Source organism: Equus asinus, chromosome 20 (assembly GCF_041296235.1).
Source record: "Equus asinus isolate D_3611 breed Donkey chromosome 20, EquAss-T2T_v2, whole genome shotgun sequence".
Lineage (NCBI taxonomy): Eukaryota > Metazoa > Chordata > Mammalia > Perissodactyla > Equidae > Equus > Equus asinus.
In genome coordinates, this window is record NC_091809.1 from 69,420,602 (window position 1) to 69,435,436 (window position 14,835).

Genomic DNA, 14,835 nt, shown 5'->3' on the forward strand with positions numbered 1-14,835 from the left:
GTTCCCTACTTGCCTCTTAATACACTTGTCTGTTATAAGCATTCATACCAAAAATGTATTAAGTGCTTCAGATTTTCTCATGCGTATTATCTCAAAAGCTATATATAGGATTAGACTATTAAGAGGAAAGGGTGGAGAAAGATTTTTTTTCTCTCTGTTTAGTTTTAGTGGTAGGATTTGTTTTGTTTTGTTTGTTTTGGTGTTTTAAACATTTCCTTTGATTTAGAAATCTTTGGGTAGGGATATCAAGTTCATTGGTTGGTCTGAAAGATTTACCTCAGTAAGACCAAAGCTTTGTGCTAGGGAGAAGCTGCTGACCTCCAAGCACGCAAATCAACATGGCACCCAATGAAAAATGCTGTGGGTCAAATAGCCGGGTCCAAGTCAGAGGTAACAAGTAAGCAAAGCACAAGGCTTTCCCTTAGTGATCATAATATTCACATACAATGATGACTGGAAATGTGCAGGAATCTCATCTCTATATACAATCATCAGAATTACAGGCTCTGATATTTTATATAATAGAATATCCCTATCATATATCTATCATGATTAGATTACCTGCAACTTAAGACTGCTAACCTCATAAGGATCATGAGATACAACAAGTGTTCTAATGCCCTTCTCCACCCTTCCACTATGCCTGTGTCTCTGTACCCCGGCTTCCAATCTGTCTCCACCAAAAAAAAGAAAAGGAAAATTGTCACCAAATGTCGAGATTGTTTCTAAAGCTAGGATAGGTTGAGACAAAATATGTGGCTGCTTTGTTTTTTTATTTTATCATATTAGTAAAAGGGTTATTCTAGATAACTTTTCAGTCATCTGGCTTTTATTTAACAGTTAACTATTGCCTCACTATTTAAACACTCATCTCCCTTGACCTTTAGAGAAATATTTTGCTGATGATAATTCCTCATATTTCTTTTTCAAGCTCTTCTACTTCCATCTTTCCCTATATACACTGGGGTATTTCTCCTTAGTCTCTGATCTTTCCCCTCACATTTACTTTCTGGAATAGCTTAACCACATTTATGATTTTTTTTTCCTTTTTATCCCCAAAGCCCCCCGGTACATAGTTGTATATTCTTTGTTGTGGGTCCTTCTAGTTGTGGCATGTGGGACGCTGCCTCAGCGTAGTTTGATGGGCGGTGCCATGTCCACGCCCAGGATTCGAACCAACGAAACACTGGGCCACCTGCAGTGGAGCACACAAACTTAACCACTCGGCCACGGGGCCAGCCCCCCACATTTATGATTTTAATGATTGTCTATTGGTGAAAAATTGCAAATCACTATCTAGCCATGACTTCTCTCTGATTTTCAGATTTATAAATCTAAATATCTGTTTGACTCTCCCCAGATGACTATACATACTTTAATCCTCATTACGTACACAATTAGAGACATTATCTTCTCTTCAACATAGTAATGCTTTACTACACATAATATCGTACTTCATGCTGTAGAATTCTCTCATTCCATGTAGCACTCTGTCTGGACACCATCTCCTCATTATATCTATCAGTCATGCTAGTTTTAGTTGTTTCTAAAATCTACTTTCCTTTGTTTTCCTATAGTCAAGGGTGTAGTTGAATCCTTCTTCACTTTTAGACCCCAAAAATGTAAAATCCTCTTACCTTGACCATCACATTTATCTTAAACAATACCTGATCAAATTGCCCACAACTGACTGATTAATTAATCAATTAATGTATCAGATACTTGTTAGCAAACTAGTATATACCAGGCACTCTTAAGAGTGTTGAGATTGTAATAGTAAAAAAGAAAAATATGGTTACCCTACCCTCATTGAATTTTTGTTATGGAGAAGTGTTGAGGAGAAATAGGTAATCTTAATTAAATAGGCAAATAAATAATAAAATTACCAGTGTTAATAAATGGTGATGCATAAAGGAAACAAATAGTATACTTAGACTGAAAGTAATAGAAGGACATAGATACTTAGTTCAGATGTCTAGGAACGCCTTTTAGAGGAAGAGACATAAATCTACACTAAAACATGAGAAAGAACTAGCCATGGGAAATGTGTGTGTGTGTGTGAGGTGGTGGTTGGTTGTGGTGCAGAACATTTCAAGCATAGGGAACAAAATATACAAAGACACTTGGTGGGAAACAGCTTGGCATGGTCAAGGAACAAAAAACTACAACAGGAACTGGGACATAATGAATAAAGGTTAATGATGATAGTCAAGATTAATAAAAGACAAAAGTCAGACCATCCAAAACCTTTTAATCTGTGGTATGGAATTTGCATGTCCCTGAATTGCAATAAAGGACTTAAATGCTTACAAGTCTGAGTAATAAAGTAAATGGTCTGTAGAATATAGTTGAAGTTCAAGCTTTCTAGAATAATATACAGGTCCTGCACAATTTAGCCTTTATTTTCCTACAAGTTTGTCTCTTGATACTTGATGTCTTATAATATATGTTTTTGTAATTCCTCCACCTCTGAAATTTCTGGTTTAGACCTCTGTGGCTTTGTTTGTCCTTTTTCCCTTTGCTTGGAGTACTCTTTTCCACTTTCTTTGCTGAACTTCTTTACCACGCAGATGCCATTTCCACTTAATATCACCTGCAGGAGCTGAAGGCAAGCTTAGCAACATATTTTTTGTGCTCTCAAACGTGTGTGTGACATCATGTGAGTATTTGGAGGTCATGATTATGTATAGATATATATATACACACATACATACATATACACATAAATTTCTCCAAGGCATTATAATAAAATCTATATGATGCAAGCAGTTATTAGAAGTAGAGAAGCCTTCTAGTTCATCTAGTGACTAAAACAAGTAATCAGTTTTCTTGTGTGTATTTGTTTTATATGGCTACCTTAACACGTTACCACAAACTTGGTGGTTCCAAACAACACAAATTTATTACCTTCCAGTTCTGTAGGTTAGAAGACTAGCATGGCTGTCACTAGGATAAAATCAAGCTATCTGCATTGTTGTATTCCTTGTTGAGGTTCCAGAGGAAAATCTATTTCCTTCCCATTTCCAGTTTCTAGAGACTACTCACATTCCATGGCTCGCGGTCCCTTCCTCCACCTTCAAAGCCAGCACTGTTATATTTCTCTGTGATTTCCTTCAGTGGATGCATCTCTCTCCAACTGACTCTCCTCTTCTGTTTTTCTCTTCCACATTTAAAGACCCTTAGGATTACACTGACCTCATCAGGACTATCCAATATAATCTCCATATTCGAAGGTCAGAAGATGGCAACCTCAGCAACCTTAACTATATTCACGACCTTAAATTTGCACCAAAATGGGGTCTTTCAGACTTTATCCAGTAGTAAATGGTGATGCATTGACCTTTATAAACTTTCAGGGGAGAAATGCAATGGCTGGGGAAAAGTTTTAGGAAGTGTTGTCTGGCATCAAGGTTACAGGATAGATGGGAGAAGAAGAGATTACCCTGATAAAACAACTCTTCTTTTACAAGAACTGTAAATTTTAAATTTTTTAAGGTCACAAATTAGAGCTCCTAATGTCTTAAGTATTTACCTCCCCATCTTAGTGCTGTTAAAATTCTAAGACTAGATAAAGGAATTAATTACTGAAATCTACTGACTGAAATCCTACTCACTGGGTTGAATCATCTGCCATTTTTGGTAGAGCAACATGTTTTTACAGAGGATAAATATTTCTCAATTATATTCGTATATATTCTAAATATGTGTTCACTATTTCTATGCATTTCGTATCAACCCATCTTGGCTAAAATGGGCCATACTGATTAAATGGCAATGAAGAGAATCCAGGTCATTTACTTAGGATTGTTGCAGACAACTCTCCAGTAGATACATTCTAGTTTTAATTTCCATGTTCAGTCTTGAAGATAACACTCCAGACAGTTTCCACTCAACATGAAGCACAGTGGGTCCAGATTTCCTCCTATCTCATCTTATCCCTTTATTAGTGACACTTCAGTGAGATCATACAATCTTTCCACAGGAAGGTGATCCTAGTAAAAGACCTGAGGAAACATGTCATGTGAGAAGGTGTAGAAAGAAATGAAGATAATGCATCTGAAAAGAAAGACTGAAGAAGATATGATGTAGGTACTTTAAAATATCTGAAATCCTGTCACTTGGAAGAGAAAATAGCATGATCTAATGGGTGGATGTTAAAAGGAAGCAAGTTTAGGCAAAATGTGAGGAAGAAATTTCTGTGCTTCTGTGGGGACCTGAAATTGGCCACCCCAAGATATGTCTCTTTGGCATCAGGATTATTTGAGGCTGATTGTTTTTGATAAACTGGGACAGGGAAGGAGGAATGGAACTTGCCCTTTGTTAGGACACGTTTACATTTGTAAGGTAAATCTCCATCTGTAAAAGGTGCCTCCCTCTCTGCACCAGGAAGAAGAAAGGAGATGACATTCTCTCTAGAAACTCTTAATCAATACCAAAGGCAAGGACTTAAATCTGCATTTTATTGAGCTTGTCTGGTAACCTCCTGTAACTGACTTCCCTCCCCCTCCTAGCGTTGGCATTTCCTTAAGGATTAAGCATCTTTCTTTAGGCTAGGAACTGATTGCTGAGCTCACCTGTGACCACCCAGCTCCAGACAATCGGCTTGCCTCCGGCTATGCCCTCTGAGACAGCAGACCACTACCTGCTGTGTCCATCAAGCACTGTGCCAACAGGGCAATCTTGTGACTATTGTGGGAGGGACATTTCAGTCACATGTGAAACACCCTGTTTGGGGATATATAACCACTCTGTGCACCCCACTTCTTCGGTGCCCTTTCTTCCTTCGGGAAGAAAGGCCCCGGGCCATGGTTCCTCATAAAGCTTTGTTTAATTTTCTCTTGCTATTCTGTCTCATGTGAATTTAATTCGTTCTCCAGCCAGACGAACCCCTATTTGGGAAGAGGAAATGTCTTCCTCTCCTACACTACCTAAGAGAAAAATGGACTGTCTCACTTTAAAAACAAAACAAAGTAAAATAAAACAAAATGGATTGGATGACTATCTGTTGGAAAGATGCCTTCATTGGTCCAGAGATTGGAGAAGATGACCCAGAACATTATTTTGCACTTCAATGTCTAATTAAATGTAACTTTTTCTAGCCACTAAATCTATGAAGGAAGGAAAACTTTGTTTCTCTAATTGCTAAATTCTAAGCTTTCTCAGCAAATGGACACGAAGACTGACATTATCTTGAAATTGTTAAATCAGAAGTAGTTGATTTTATATTGATGTTACATTATATTCCAGGCTAAAAGCCAGTATATTGCAAACTTGGCAAGCTTTCCTACTGGGGATCTTCAAGAAACAGAATCAGAATATCTAACAAAAGCAAGAAAGATGACGAATATACAGCATTATTTAGTATTATTCCTCAGAGAATGGAAATTGATTTCCCCGAGCTAAGGATAATGTCTGCTATCTCCTGCTGCAATATAAAACATGGTATCCACTGCAAAACCGTACCCTATAGGCTACTAAACTCAAGGAAATAAGTAAAATACATTTTTTGTATAAGTGTTCATTATTCAAGGGTCATAGTCTAATTTCATAAACATAAGAGAAAATGATGAGCTGTATTTCTATGAAGCTACAAATACATGCCAATTTGACAAAAGAGAACTTGATACATTTTGCCTGAATTTTAGCCTATTTTCTAGTTTGCCTGAGTGTTTTTAACTTATTAGATGCAATACCATAAAAATAGGCACTTCATATATTGCTGACAGGACTGTAAATTGGTGCAAACTTTCCAGAGGGCAATTTGACAATATGTTTCAAAACTCTCAAGTATTTGACAACCCATGGCCACCTTTTAAGATTAATCATGAGAAAAATCATGAATATGATCAAGGATGTAGATACAAGGCTATTCATTGCAGTAAAGTGTGAAGTTTGAAAAATAGAAACAATCTACATATCTAACATTAGAGGATTATTTAATGGTTCATCCTTCCATAAAATGAGACAGAATATAACCAATACATTTATTGTAGATTAATGTTTAATGACATGGACAACTGCTTACAATAATTGCTACAAGTATGTTTCAAAGCAGAATTTACAGTTTGATCTAATTTCGATTAAAGACTAATGCAACATAATATTAATAGTGATTATCTCTGTATGCTAAGATTATCTAAATTGTCCATATTGTCTTTGCTTATTTTTAAAGATTTTCAGTGTTTAATGTGATTTAACTTAAAAATGAGAAAATATTTCTAGAGCCAAAGTAGCAAGTTAATTTTTTATCTGCTTGCTAACAATTCTTTGCTATTATACTTTAAATTTAATGAGCACATAAATAAATTCTGATAACTCCTTATGTGGTTGTTGTGGTCTGTACAAATGTGAATTTGCTAAGAGACGGGTTAAACCACAACAGAGTTAGATCTCTTGTATTGAAGAAATGACCAGAAGCTATCTAAATTAAAATGGTAACATTGATTACTTCTTGAACCATTTTTTACTATCTAACTTGCAGTCCATCTGAAATTTGTATTTATTACTAAATACATATCAACACCTATATAGTAATACATGCACATATACATACAAGATGTTGACTGTCTACATATCAGGAAAAAAATGAATGTTGACAGCTAAATTTAAAATCTTCATGAAAGAAAACAAACCAGCCAACTTTGTAGAGGCTATAATAAAATTTGTTATTTTCTAGATCTTGAAAAACTATTTACTACTCATAAGGTAAGGAAATACTCTTTCAAACGTAGATATTGCTGGTTTATTCACAACATTATTCACCTTACCAAAATGGAGTCAAAGTAAAATAGCATTGAAAATACCTCTAATGTTTGAATTCATTAAATATCTTTACATGTAACTTTCCAATACAACTGCTTATTCAGGAGGCCAATAATTTGTTTCCTGAATTTATGCATTGGCAAGTCAGCATATTTGATGTTTGGTGAGAGTCACGTGTGTTCACATATGACACCATTTTGTAAGATTCTTCCGTCAGGTGGATTTTCTTATACACAAATAGCTACTCTGTATTTCCTTCATAAGCGTGCAGTTGTACAACCATTGGGACTTTAGATTTCTATTACACTTCATGAAAGTGTGTTGAGTGAGATCAGTGGAATAATTCAAATATCATCTTTATTCCAAAATTCATACCTTTTAGAGGCCTTTGTTATACAGGTGAATCTGTGTGTCATTGTGGGCTGAGGAAATTTTGTTGTTATTGCCATCAAGTCAAGCGACCCCATGGACAGCAGAGCAGAGCCCTGCCTAGTCTTTTGCGCCATCCTCTCATCTTCTGGAGCTGTATCAGACAATGCTCTGTTGCTGTTCACAGGGTTTTCATGGCTAGTGTTTTCTGAAGCAAGTGGCCAGTTCCTTCTACCTAGTCTGTCTTAGTCTGGAAGATCCTCTGAAACCTGTGCACCATGGGTGATCCTGCTGGTATTTGCAATACCTGGTGGCAGAGCTTTTAGCATCCTAGCAACATGCAATCACCACAGTGTGACAACCTACAGACAGGCAGTGTGGTTCCCTACCCTGGAAACGAACTCAGCCCTGCAGGGAAAGCACTGAGTCTCAACCACTAGACCACCAGGGCTGGCTGAGGTTTAACAGTAGACAATTCCACAGTGAAAGAAGAGCTGAAAACAATCCTATAATTTCAATTTAAAAAAAACAAAATTATACAACAGATAGAAAGGCACTTCTTTTACCATTTTCCCATGAGGATATAGTCAGGAAGAAAAATACCTTAATAACGGGAAAACACACTTGACAACATCAAGCATGTAGAATGAGAAGTTGTGTTAAAATGCATCATTTTCATGCAGCCATTTAACATCAAGTGTGTTACTGAAGTTGAATCATTAAATGTGAAAATATTATGAAAAGCACTCAGTGTAAATAGGCAGAAGTGATTTTAAAATATTTATGAACTGCTCTTCATAAAACTTGCTCAACATAGCAAATAAGGAAACCTTATGCCAAGAAGAGCCTGCATTTTAGGAAATCTTCCTATTCTTAAATTTAAAATATATACTTGGATTGCCATCGATGAGAAATTATTTGCATACCCAATATGCTACTAAGCTCTAAAAATATGCCTATTGCCATTCTCAAAAAAACATAGTATTGAACTTGATTTTTCTAATATATTATATCATTTTAAGTTGCCTGGTTGTCATAGTAGAAGATAGCTTAGAAACGGCTCTTTTCGTTTTCACGAAAGCTGAATTTGAGGTAAAGAATCTCCCCATTCATGTAGATTCGAGATGAATATCAGCATCTAAACAGAAATCTGTTTAAAATGAATGTTATAAGGAGAATTAACCTCATTTTTCCAAAAAAGATGTAATGAGTGAATCCCTGTTCTTGCCTGATAAATATCTCTTTTAAGATTTATTTTTCTCATACGTTTTCTTAACACCTGCTTTGAAACAGATAGTCTTTTAGTTAACATTTCCCAAACAGAACTCTTTACTGCCCCTCTTTCCCTCCAATTCGTCCTCATATCAGCAAATCCCACAAGCATCAACCCAGATGCTCAACCCAAACCAGGAAATGATCCCTGATTTCTCTTTTCTCCAACCCCCTCACCTCAGGAGCTGGCCTGTCAGCTCCATCTCCAAAATACGTTTTTCACTTACCCACTTCCCTCCATCTGCATCTTACTCCCCTTGTTCCTATCATTAGTATCTCCGACCTAGATTACTAGTTAATCTCTTCACCAACAGGCCTTCTAACAGGCCTCCTTTTTTCAGACACTCCATTCTACATTTCAGTAGCTAAAGTGATCTTATCTAAAATATCTGTTAGATCACATCATTGACCTAAAACTCTCTGATGTTTCTGTGCTTGATTAGAATCCAATCTAAACCCTTTACCAAAGTCTTCTCAGGTCCTGCGAGAGCTAGTCTCTCCCCACAGCTTCAATATCACTGGGGACCACTTGCTTTCGGTACTTTATCAACATTGGTCATTTAGGTCTTACTCTAACACGTCAACTTACTTTGCTTCAGGGTCTTTGATCTTGCTGTTACCTTTGCCCTTCTCCCAGCCATTTTCATCGCTGCTTCCTTCTGGTGATTCAGGTCTTAGATCAAATATCACTTTCTCTTTTCCCCTTGTAATGTTTCCAACTCCCAACCCAGTTACTCCATTCAGCATCCCATTTTATTTCCAAGGTTGTATCTTTATCTGAAAATATATATATTTGTAGTTTACTCCATTGCTTACTTGTTTGAGGCTCTAATTCTTGTGTAGAACTTTAGCTTTATTTATTATTGTATCCTTTAGAACTATATTCAGACAAAATAAGTGTTCAGTAAATATATAATAGGATAAGTTTATCTAACCCTGTAGAGGCAAACATTGATATTTTAATGAGAGATGTTTGATTTCTGTCTTATATAAAGCTTAATACCTAATTGCTAAATTAACTTTAGACATTAAAGTCATCTTATATTTATTTTTACACATTCTGAAATTTTTTCCCTTCAAAATTCTGCCTTTTTTCTGACTTGAAATCCTTAGTAGATATAGCAACATATTTTCCTTTCCATATGTTTTTCTTACTTTAATTTTCTTTATTACCCTTTTCATAGCTCACTCTTTACTGCTGCATCACTTAAACTACTCTTGTCACCTATCTACATGTCTGTTTCTGCACGTACATTGCAGTGTGTGTACATGCTGGCATTTGGTGCTCAAAAATAATTTCTTTCCTAGTGCCAGCATTGTAAGCCAGGGACTTAACCTGTAGTATGTAAAAAAAAATGTTTAAAAAAATATTTATATTTTATTCTGCTTCCCCCATAGCTGGTACAGAGGTAACCTGAGAATTGTGACAAGAAGAAAAGATATGATGAAGCATATGTCAACAAATCTCAATATGTGTCACAAGATTATACTGCCCCTGTGAGGCTTCACTGCCTTCCTGGAAGGTGTTTATGACGTCAAGCCTAAGCACACTCACTGATAGCCCAGGGTTTGAACTGTTGAACTTTTCATTTTATAAATCTGAAAATCTCTTTTGTGCCAGTATCTTCAGTATATAAAATATTGCCTATTATTATATGACACAGATCAAATGAATTTCAAAGGTTGTGAATGGTAACAAACCTTGGTAAGCATCCAATGCTTATCACAACTGAAAAGTCCAGGGAAGTAAAGTATTGGGTTAGACATAGAGTGAATTCCAGTCTTCCCAAATATGATATTGTAAAAATAATGCATATATCTGCCTCCATAAATCTCTCCTGCTTTCAGACACTTTCTTTTTTTTAACTGAGATCTCACAACCAGTTGTAACCTCAGCAGTATCCCGGACAAACTTAGCCACAGTGGGTTAAATTAATAGTGCTTCAGCATTTCTTTCACTTTCCAAAGCACTCTGCTTTTTATTTGGAACACTTTGGAAAGTTTTATAACACAACTCTCTCTTCTCTCTTCCTAGAAAGGTTCTAACCATAAAACCAACTGGCTGTCTACTCAAAGGCCCTTGAAGGAGGAGTGAACGTAGAGATGCATCATTCACTCATTCATCAGACATGTATTAAAAGCTTACAGTTTTTTCCAAGCATGAGCTCAATTATGAGATTCCGACAGTGTGCCAGAGAGATATTTCACCTGCCCCTAGAAAGCAGTGGCCGATGGAGATGATGATCACTTAACCTGATGAGAGTTATGAGAGATGAAGGATAGTAACATATGAGTCCTTGTTCATTTGTTGTGACCTTCTAACAGTCTCATTGCTAGCTGGATACTTTTCAGATCATAGACTTCCGGTGGCAATTTGTTTATATGATGAGGGTAAAAATATCAAAAATAATTTTATTGCATCTTCTAGTTTAAACATTATTTCATATATACATTCATATTTAATCTTTATGACATTATGAGGTAAATATCATCTTTTTTTGCTGATGAGAAATGCTAAGCCAAGAGATGTTAATAGATTTACCATCACTCAGCTTACAAGACAGAGCTGAGGAATCAAACCCTAGTTTTAGAGTCTTAGTCCCACCATTATACAGCAACAGAGTGTATTTTGAGTACACAAAGTACATTGAATGCATTTTCTTTTGTCCATCAGCATTTTACCTATCTATTTATGGATCTATTTATCTATCTATCTATCCATTTCTGTGCACACAATTTTCATGCAATGTCCACTGACTATATGGCTTTCACTTAAGGTTACACACATTTCTCTATGCATTTCCCATTGAAATGAGGAGCAATATGCAATTTTGGACTGATTTTTACTTTATCAGAGACTTCTAGTACAAGTCTGACCCTAAATCATGGCCAGATAAAAGCAAAAATAATGTATAAGAAAATATTTAACTGTTTATGCCTTATCTATGATTTAGAAGAGTAGACTTTATATATAGTTTTTAGAACTTGAAGACCTAGATATTAGTTCAGTTTTAGATATGGTCTAGATCATCATTCAAAATATAGATGAATTTACTTTTCCGTACTCCTGGATAAAAGCTAATAAACACAATTTTATTTTATTTTTTTCTTTCCCTACCACTAGAAAGAGAAATTATAAAATTCAGAAAATTTAACTTACATAACATTTTAAGATTATTCTTTTAATAGCTTAATAGTTTACAAATATATGATGATGCCTATATTATTCTCTATTTCATCCCAGTTACCTAGTACATTTCTTAGTACATAGTAGTAACTCAGATATTTGTAAACTTTTAATATTTCTATGAGATGAGAATGTGTAAAACTCAAGTCCTATTGTAAAAGCTTATAGCAAACTTATTTTAAGAATGACTGATTATGGCAAAGTTCTAGAAAAATAGAACAGTTAGAACAACCCCTTAGGATTGACTGTTACAGACTTTGAACTAAACAACATTTCAGTTTTTACTCAGAAAACGAAAGAGGAGGGGCTGGCCCCATGGCACAGGGGTTAAGTTTGCATGTTCCGCTTTGGAGGCCTGGGCTTCGCCAGTTGGATCCCGGGTGCAGACCTTCGTACCGCTGGTCAACCCATGCAGTGGCAGGCTTCCCACGTATAAAGTAGAGGAAGATGGGCATGGATGTTAACTCAGGGCTAACCTTCCTCAACAAAAAGAGGAGGATTGGCAGCAGATGTTAGCTCAGGGCTAATCTTCCTCAAAATAAAATAAAATAAAAAATAATAAAAAGGGAGGAATGCCAATTGTATAGTAATTCCTGCAATTTCTAAAGTTTGTTCCACATAAGTTTGTAAAACAAAGTACAATACCTAAATATCAACGGTCTCAGCACTGATTTCCAGTTGGATGCTATTAGAACATAATGTATAGAATATGGAAAATTGGGCTTTTAATGTTTTTCTTTAGGTTAAAAATGGCTGGAGAAATTTAGATTTCTTTTCCTCTAAATAAAGAGAGCCCACACTTCTCTCTTCCCTGGAGTCACCATAGTTACCACAATCGCCCAAAGGAAAATTTAAATATTAAACAACATTAATGTAGCAGATGTATTTTCCTTTAAAGAACAACATATAATTCTTATAGCCAAAGTAGTATTTATAAGTTACTTTCCTCCAGGAAAGGGACTTTTCAGCTCCTCTTCTCTATCGTGATTTCTGATTCTATGAATCAGAATGCTATCAAAAGAAAACAGTAAAGAATATAGATTTATGGGTTAATTATCTCCTAGATATGGGGGGGAAAAAGCTACAACCTTCATTTTCTTTGTCTAATGACTAGGAATTACAGAATCCCATGATCCCAGGCCGACTCCGGCTAATTTGCAGTTTGGGGACCTGAGAGATGACAGCTGCAGACAGCATGGAGGGAAAAGCACCTTGCAACACATTTTGTCAAGTTGCAGCCTCTGGCTTTGACCCATGGCCAGTACGCCTGGAGACATGATGAAGTGTGAAAGGTACTGGCAGGAGTTTTAGACTGAAAAAAAAAGAAAAGAAAAGAAAGTTCGGCGGTAAGGGAAAATGAGGACCAGGAGAGATTAATATTTGTGAGGTTTATAGCAGAAAAGGCAAAGCTATAGGAAGTAAAGAAATCCCTAAAGGGAATTTCTTACAATAGCAGCAGATTAGAAACAGGATGGGCCCGAACAGGAAGCTTATTTTTCCAGCTGGAGGCTTCCCTACAAACCTGAGATCGATTTGGGAATGACAGACAAATGCCAAGCAAATGAAAAATTGAGAAACAATGATAGAATTTACAGTCACTGGGAAAGTCTGGGGGAGGCGAAGAAAGAAAAAGAGAGAGAAAGGCGAGAGCGGAGGAGTAGTGAAGAGAGGAAGGGATAAAATTCAGTAGAATGCACTGGCGTTCTGAACTTTGAACATTTTGGAAACAGCAGAATAACATTCTTGCTTGTGAATGAGGATTTTCAAGTTATTTTCAAATTTTATAGCTACTGGAAATAAACTTCAAACAAATTCATATGCAAAATTCTAGATCCCACATGGGTATAGAAGAGGTGATCTGATTTAAGAAGAGGGGGCAGGCTTGGACAAGTATGCACTTGCCTTAACTCATGCTTGGAAATTGACTTCTGGGGCACTTACAGAATCTTTAAATCTTTTCAAAATATTTGAAAACAACCTGGTCTAACCTACCTCTTTATTTAGTACCTGAGGAAAGAGTTTAAAGTCTCAGGGCCCACTGAGGTGTGCTTTGAGGCCACTTGCCCTGTGAGGCTCTGTCCCTGTTTCCTGATGCCCTGGGTTCTGAACTTTCAGGATCTCTCTGCTGGAAATACAGGTTCTCAAAACTACCTCATCGCATTGTGGGTAATTGTTGCTCTCACTCCTTAATGATGAACATAGCAATAGACAGATGATCTCCACTTCCACTCTGATAAACAGAGAGGATGAGCCTCTTCTTGAAATTGACACTGTCACGGAGATAGTGAAAAGGCAGAGATGATAGAAAATGAGGCTTCCTTTGCCTGCAACTCCATCTGTTCTCATTGGTGCCTTCTGCCATAAAGGGGTTTTCCAACGCTTTTCCTCATCTTCTCCAGCTTGTGTTAACTCCTTTAATGATCATTTCCAGCACCTGCCCTGAGCCTGTTAGCTTTCAGCCATGGCAGCTTCCACTGGTATTAACTTTTTGCTTCAGATGTTCAAGTTAGCAGCTACTACTGGCTACTCTGGTAGGTTAATGGTGTCCCGCCATCCTCAGCACCTGGCAAAGAAAAATTCTTCAACCTGGAGAACCACCTCTGCAGTGTCTTTCTTAGAAGCAATTCTGTGAACTCTTTCAACCACAGCTACCCTGCTGCACAACTCTTTCAGTGTGTATTCAGATATCTATCTAGGTTCGCCCAGAAACACATATTTGGGTGTACGCATATGGTTACATTTATGTTACTTTTTCCCCTTAACCTTGCCTTTGAAATTGAATTCTGAACTTCTTGGCAGAAGCATGGGGTGAGTGGCGTCTCTTCCACTTTCTAGAGATGTGATCTCAAGAAAACCATAAAATCTCATAGAATCTCATGTCGCTTATCTGGTTCAAAAGGAGATAAATCGTAATGACCTCCAGAGTTACTGGAAGCCTTAAATAAAGGCAAATGAATGTGAAAATGTTTGCAAAATTATAAACTGTTATGTGAATAGAAGGGTTTGTGTAGCCACAATCACAACAGCATCAATCTGTTTCCTCTCTCTTAACTTTCTTCCTAGTAAGGATCTCGCTGGAACAAAAAACTCATTTCTTGAGGGAGGATATTCAAGCTAAGGAATTGAGTTTAACAAGATCTAAACTTAGACAATAGGATACTTGGCAAAATCTCCCAATTCCTCTTCATCTACCTTCCACGTGCATGGAGGCAATTATTTTTAAATATTGAGTAGCAAGAATAGTC